This window comes from Gossypium hirsutum, chromosome D02 (genome assembly GCF_007990345.1).
Source record: "Gossypium hirsutum isolate 1008001.06 chromosome D02, Gossypium_hirsutum_v2.1, whole genome shotgun sequence".
NCBI lineage: Eukaryota > Viridiplantae > Streptophyta > Magnoliopsida > Malvales > Malvaceae > Gossypium > Gossypium hirsutum.
The window spans coordinates 12,706,891-12,714,917 of NC_053438.1; positions in this window are offsets into that span (position 1 = coordinate 12,706,891).

Consider the following 8,027-nt stretch of genomic DNA (forward strand, 5'->3'; position numbering starts at 1 on the left):
GCTTAATAGAGAGCTTGGGAGAAAAAGGAGTGAAAACGGAGTGTTAGAACAAGCTATAGGAGCCACATGGGTTGAACCATTCCACACGGCCAGACCACTTGGCTGGTGACCCACGCGGACATGTGGTAGGCCATGTCGATTTCACAAGATTGCGCACTGAACAGTGGAAAATCATAATTTTTAGGTTTTTCAGGCATTCTAAGATGTATATATGACCAAAATAAGAAGATAGGGGAGAGCTGTCAGAGAATACTTAAGAAAACAACTCGAAAAACATCATTGAAGCATATTTTCGTCAAGATTAAAGATTCCAAGTTGATTTCTTAGGAAGTTATCATGAGTTTCTTTATTTCTTCCTGTTATACTGTCTATTGGATTTTTTATATTCAAGCATTAACTAATTTTCTAAATACCTAGGGGAGATGAACCCTATGATGGGTTCTGTTGTTTGATCTTTATTTTACGGAATAAATACTTAGTGTCTTTTTCTCAATTATGTGTGCTTAATTCTTGGTTTAATATTTCTAGAGTATTGATCCATGTTCGATAAGCTTAAATTGGTGGTTGAATAGATCCTGTTTAAGAGTAGATATTGCTTAATTGAGTGGAGTTGTATACAATCCTAGAAATGGGATGACATAAATCTATCGAATTAGAGTCAAATCTAATAGGGGAATCCATAGCACGAGTTAATGCGTTAATAATGGTTTTAATTAGAAAGAAATTTCAATTAATCAACCTAGAGTTAGTTGCTCTTATGCTCGAAAGAGATATTAGCATAATTTAAGGATTTCTATGGATCAAGGTGCCAAGTAAAGAAATTGCGTAATTTAGATTGATAGTGACAGATGAAATCTAGGCAGATTCTTTCCTAGGTATTGTTTCACTTCTTGGTTGTTAATTGATTATTTTCCTGATTTGTTCTTTGTCGTGTTTGTTAGTTAATTAATTTAGTTAATTTTAGTTTTTAATCAATTACTCGAATTATTTGGTTAAATAATAGAAAGACAATAATTACTAGTACTTTTAGTCCTAGTGGGAACTATATCTTTGTTCACTGTAACTATACTATTAATTGATAGGTGCACTTGCCTTAGTCAAATATTTAGTTAGTTTCATAACACATCATTTTCTCTTATAAGTTGATAAGGTAATATACTTGAAATATGCTAGTTAATGAATGGTATGTTCATGTTAGGTTGAATGATTTGGCGTGGCTTTGTGCATGTTTATATGCTTGATACTGAATCATTGTTATAAAGTGCTTAAAATGGTCAAATGATGCATGCTATATTAATTGTTTTGAGGTGCCTTGAAAGGCATATTAGATTTGTTTGAATATGGTGTTATGTTTGAACTTGAATTGTTGGATTGAGGTGCCAAATGTGTTATATTGGTTAGGCACTTAATTTGATTATTATAAGTGATATTTTTTGGTACAATATTGATGCTTTTGAACTAGTTGAAACTTGGTATAAGTGTTGCTTGTGGTATAAATGGATTAGGGTATAAAAGCTTGATTTGGAAGGTATTTACAAGTAGACACGACATGATACACGGCCTAGCACATGGTCGCGTGCCATACATGCATATGGCACTTCGTGTGGGTTGCACATTTAGGGTAATTTTTGATGCACACGAAAACTGTATGTTACACGACCCAACGACAAGATTGTGACATATTTTTGAATATTTACACTTTTAGCCTACACGGCAATAGTGAGTTACACGGTTTGTTCGCACAATCGTGACTCTATCTCCACACAGCTTTCTTACATGGCCACGTGTCTCGTCCCATACGGTCTCAGCCTTTCACACGGTCAGGGGACACGGGTGTGTGACCCCTATTTACATATTTTTCCTCTCCTTTTGTTTTTGTGGCAGTTTGATCCCTGATTGATACCAGGTTAGGTTAAAGCTTTCGTAAGCTCGATATAGACCCAAATTTGGTTGTATTACATGTTGTTCTTGATTATATATGAATAAATTGTTATTGAATTGAAATTTTGGACTATGAAATGAAATCAAATGTTTTGTTTTTGTTTCTAGCACCTTATTTCTTAGGTCTGACAACCAAACTAGGTATGAGGTGTTACACATATGGTATTTTATATTATATATATGGCTTGGATATGATTTATAATCTTATGGTTCTATAAATTTGAGATATTGTGAAATTTAGAAATTCACTTTAGAAGCTATGAATCAAAGATCTCGTGAATAAGGAAATAACAATATTAATGCTGCTTGATCCATTTAGGTGGTGGTGATGGTTTTAACCATAATCACAAATTGACTAATAATGTCCATGATAAAAGGTGTAACTGTGTAATGTTATAGTCAAACTATGTAATTGATGGTCCTCTAATATGACTATGTACTAAAATATTTGAAACACCCTCGGTTTGCTGAGAAATATTTGAGTATGCATGCATGATAAGTTATAAAGTTCATTTATTAGCTATTAAAAGAACATATGAAATATAACAAATAAGTTGTCTTATTTCATCAAGGGATATGAGGCCTCTTTATAACAACTTGGTGAAAAAGACATAATATATGGTTTCATATATTTGGTGATTGTGAAATTAATGTCTCGGGTATCAAGAAATAAAGTAGCCACATATGAAATCATCACGATAATAACAATAAAGTGATCATTGTGAATTGGTAATCATACAATAGGTATCCTTGATAGCATTCTTTTGTGAAAGAATTAATAATTAAATATAGTGAGGATGTTGGCCTCATAAACTTTCAAGATACATGTAATACCCTATACCCGGCCTGAATTATTGGATCCGGATATCGGATGTTACAAACTTAAATACTTAGCAAATTTTTTTCAAAAGGTGTAAAACCATTTTAAAACATACTTCTTATTTCCTTATATTCTGTCCTTAAAACAAAATATTAAGGAAATAGAATGTTTAATAAATATATCAAAATTTTAAAAACAACGTATGAGGTTACAACTTAAAACTTTGTCAAATATAGACTTTTCATGGTGTAGAGTACTAAGCGCCATGTTCCTATGATGTCCTCTGTATGCATAATACCACAACTCGAACTGCCACCCTAGTGCATTCCTAGCTTGGTCCCTCCTGGCATACCAACTTTTTAATCAGAACCTGCATCACAAATAGACACTTTTCAATTCAAACGAACTTAGTGAATTTTAATCCAGGTTACCTTTAAACATTTATTGTTGAATTCCTCAACTTGAAGATTTTGGGTTTCTTTTCAGTCTTTGGTAGATACTTTTTTAATACCGAGCACTTACACATATGCCAATTCACTTATTAGGTAGATTATAAATTTCTCTGCTCAATGCAGATCACATTTCCTCTTCAGAAAATAGATGCATTACTTCAGAAAGATATTCACAGAATCTACCTTTGACAGATTCTCACATAGACAGATGTTGAACATTTCATCTAGGATGGTGTACTCACAAATACTAACATTGGTGAACACTTATACTAACTGATATTTTAAAATGAACTTCATACAGATCCTAGCCCTAGAGGATTCTCATATTGAATTTGGCAGCTATCAGGATACCAGTTAGATGCTTAAATAAACCCAGACCACAACTTATTCTAATGGATGAAACATTCTAATTCATCCTCTTGAATCATGGACAACCATATTACATATCATGAGAACGCCCAAGTTTTGTGGACAACTTAGGCTCTATATAACCTCTATTCATAGAATGAAAATACCCTGATTTGAAGGATACCATAGAATTTAGATAACTTCCATACATAGCGTAGACAAACTCAGGCCTGGTGGACACTTAGACCATCCATAATTACGAATACGTTAAGTTCTCTGTACTGACGAACTACTATGGCAGATTCACTATTCAAAAACATTGTTGAGAACTCTTTCAAGAAATACCCCTAGGGTAAATAAAAATTTCACCATGAATGCAGTTAGCTAGATTTTTCCTTAAAGGAATTACGGAATATGCCACAAAGGCATAACAAAATTAACCTTATTGTGTTGATTTTCTTGAAAGTTCCATGGTTATGGTCTTTCTATAGATTTATTTCATGATTTGCCAGTTCGATTAGCATTATAGCTACCCCATCGAACACTACACAATAAATCTCTATTTTCACAGTGATTTGCTTGTTATGTTTGCAATGTACCTGCCCTACCGAAGGCAACACAAACAAATCTTTTTCTTACATTTTTACATATCTCAAAATTTTTAGGCATTTATCATTTAACATTGTACACACTTAGATTTCATTCATATTCCTGATAGATTCATACTTTACAATACCTAATTTCACATGTATACACACCACATATCATTTTATTCATGCAACACATCATACCACATTTGTGAACATGCTTAACTTTACGATACTTCACGCACATACATTCATCAGTTATCCTAGAAGACATCAACGTATGAACAACCATTCTAAATTAACATGCATGAGTCAAGTTAAAGACTCACTTGAAACTTACCTTTACCTCGACCCAGAGTTCCTGTTCTAATAGTCCTACCAGAACCAGCAATAACAACTGTTTAAAAGATCATGGAAGTTTCATTAAAACTCCATTTATAGAAAATTTACCAACATATCAATTTCATGCGACCCCCATGCAAGGCCTTCCACTCATACTTTACTGTTATTATGCCTTATAACATCCCTATTCTTTGTAAATCTCAACATGCAGAAGTATAGAGCTTAGCAGGAGATTGAACATCCACTGATTAAACCAAACATCCAGTCCTAATGAAGAAGAAGAGATTGCTTAGGTTTAATAAGAAGAACTAGAACGTAGAGCAGAAGGAAAGAAATACCATCTGAAATGTTCCCTTCCTACTATATTTACTAAGTTTCCCTTTTAGTGGATCTTGATAAGTGTCAAATGCATATTGAAATCGTCACTTAAATTCCCTACCAAAACTAGGAATATAAAAAAGAAATTCTGGTGCAGCTACTATTTAACTAGTCAAGTCTATTCAGTTGACTCTTATCCAATCTTATTGTAGGACCTACTTGCACAGTTTTTGAGTAAACCGAGCTAGCATACCCCTAGAGGTAACTCGTATGTGGCTGGTCTTAAATGTACTTTATTCGCCTGCATCTTTCTCGTATACTTAGTAGGCGCTTCATGCTTAGCCAAAGTTTGAGGCGTACTCTTCACTTTTCGTACTTTTTCTTCAACTGAAGAATACCCCGAGATGAAATACTTAGATACTTCCACGGGTGGATACTTTATGAGCCAAAATTTTGTACTCCAGAATTCTATAAAATGGCGAACTATGCTATTATGGTGCGTCAAAACAGGTAACATGAATGCCTACTTACCCTTTTTCTTGAATCCACCGATGTTGGGGTGTGACAACACAAATAAATATAAATTTTCATCATGTGATATAGAAAATTAACATAGGTATGTTGGAAATTTGAAAATTTAGGGATGAGGTGCAATTGCGAAATATTTAAGTCACCTATGCTGGAAACTCAACTCTGCACTTGGTAAAACGTCACATCTTGTGTTCAATGAGATAATTGACATCATCAATATGTGATTGCTAGTAGTATAAAATATTATATAATATATCATCTTAAGGTAAAAAGTGTTAGGTATCTATATTGATAAGGAAAGGATGGGAATATTATACTCTTAATAGACCCATAACATAAATATGTTAGAGTGTTATAATTACAGGAATACTTTTGATGGGATCTACCAATGTGAGTGGAAGTGTAGTCGCTTCTAGGAGTTCAAAAGGTTGGCTTTGACAACACTCAAGAAAAGAGGTTACAAACACATTGCCATAAGAGGGTCCTTGGATACTGTACACTGACTGGTGTTGAAATTGTTGTGTGATATGTGTTTGGTTAGTCAAATGGAATAGCTGGTTCAAAGCTTAGTCTACCATGTAAATTTGATTAACTTTAACATGTTTTCACTGGTTGAAGGTTCAGTTATAAGACACCTTAATTTATGCAATTGATTTCCAAGATTATCAAAAGTATAGAATATTTTGAAAATGGATGGAGATTGTTTAGACCATTTTCAATATATATAGTGTTCCAATTGTTGTAAATGAAAAGTTGTACATAACCAAAAGTTGTAACTTTTGGTCAGGAGTTGTCACTATTCATAGTGATAAGTTATGCTTCTTGTTACCAAAAGTTATGTCATTTGACTATTAATAAAGAGTCATAATTATTCAAGTAGATATTTTTTGAATAATAATGTTTATTGCTAAAAGTTTTGACTATTCATTTGAATAGTTATGTCTTTACAAAGAGACATGAGAAATCCTATAAATAGGAGTCAAAATTCATTATTTGGTACACCAGAAAAAAATAAAAAACTTCTTTATGTTCTCCTCCATCTTCTAATATTCTTAGATTATTTTGTAAGGAATTAATTCAGAAGTTCTCTATGAAAATTGATATTCTTGTTATGCCCAGTCAATGCTTAGTGGACTTTTTACGTCAATGCAAAATGTCAATAGTCATTTGGCTTCATTGTGTCCTCAAGGTTCATTTGCTAGTAACTCTTTTACACACTAAAATATAGGTTGAGGTGGATAGAACCTTAAAGAAAATGGCATTGATGTATGCCTTGAAGTCTTTATTAATTTTTCAAAAGTTTATTTTTATGCCTACATACCAACAATGTCTTCGTAGGTTGCAAATGAAGTGCAAGGTCTATGGATTTCTTCAGGAAACTTCAATTTTGTTCTTTACGATAAAGAAACAAAGAGGGTGGCTTTAACTTTACATGGGTGCCATTGGTTTCAGGAATTCATGTTTGATTGCAACCTTTGTGATATGGGTTTTATAGGGCTAAATTTACTTAGAACAAGGGTAATAGTTTTGAAAGATTGGGTAGAGTTTTTTTTGTAATCAAGAACGAGATGATTTTTTCCCATTGTCTAAATTTTACCATCTTGAAAGTCTTAAATCTAATCATCATCTAATTCTGATTATTGTGAGCGAGAATAATGCTCCAAAGGGTTATAGGCCCTTTTGATTTTTTTTTAGCTTGGCTATTGTAGAGTAGTCTTGGAAAGATTATTGGTCAATAACGAAAATTGTTGAACACTTCACTAGGAATGGGAACATTTTCAAAATATATGTAGTGTTCTAATAGTTACAAGTGAAAACTTGCAAGTAACCAAAAGTTGTAACTTTTGGTTAAGAGTTGTCACTTTTCATAGTGATAAGTAATGTATCTTGAATACCAAAAGTTATGTCACTTGGTTTGTAATAGCCCGCTTGGCGAAGACTATATCGAGTCACTGTTTGGCGTTTAGGTCATTTACAGTAAGGGTAGAAAATGAGTAAGTTAGTGAAATATCCATTTTTTGACAAGGTGGCATATTTTGTGGGTCCATCATTTGGCAGACTCCAGGATTTGGCAAACTCTGAGATTTGGTGGACTCTTCTGTTAAGCAATACGCCAACTCGAGATGTTTTGGGCAAACTCGTTATTTCGTAGCCTAACAGATTCGTTTATGTGTTTTAACATGAATACAATGGCTCAGTAAGTATTGTTGGAGTTCAACTAAGACTTAGTTAGAACTGAACTAGGATGTTATAAATTTTTAGAATTTAAAATCTAGTTAGACCTAGTTAGAATTGAACCACTAAATCGTTTCATAAGGATATTGATTGTGTGCATGTATTACTTTGACATCTTCTTCCCTGAATTGTCCTCTAAGTTTCTAAAAAACCTTAAGTTAGAAAGCTTCAAGCGAAAAAGGTTCTTAGTAATTAGTCAAAACCATTGTTAGTACTAGCTTACTGGTAATTTCTGCTAAACCCTTAGGTCATTATAGAAGGAATTTACTTATTTGTAATTGTGCATGCATAGGATTTTCAAATTGGTTGTAAGGAGGGAAAGTTCCTAATTCTAGGTTGCATGCTACTGATTCATGCATGCATGTTAAATTTCAGTAGTTTAATGATCTGATATTTATATTTGTTTCTCATCTAGCTCAAGAAGCTAGAAAAGATTTGAGTAATAAAAGCAAA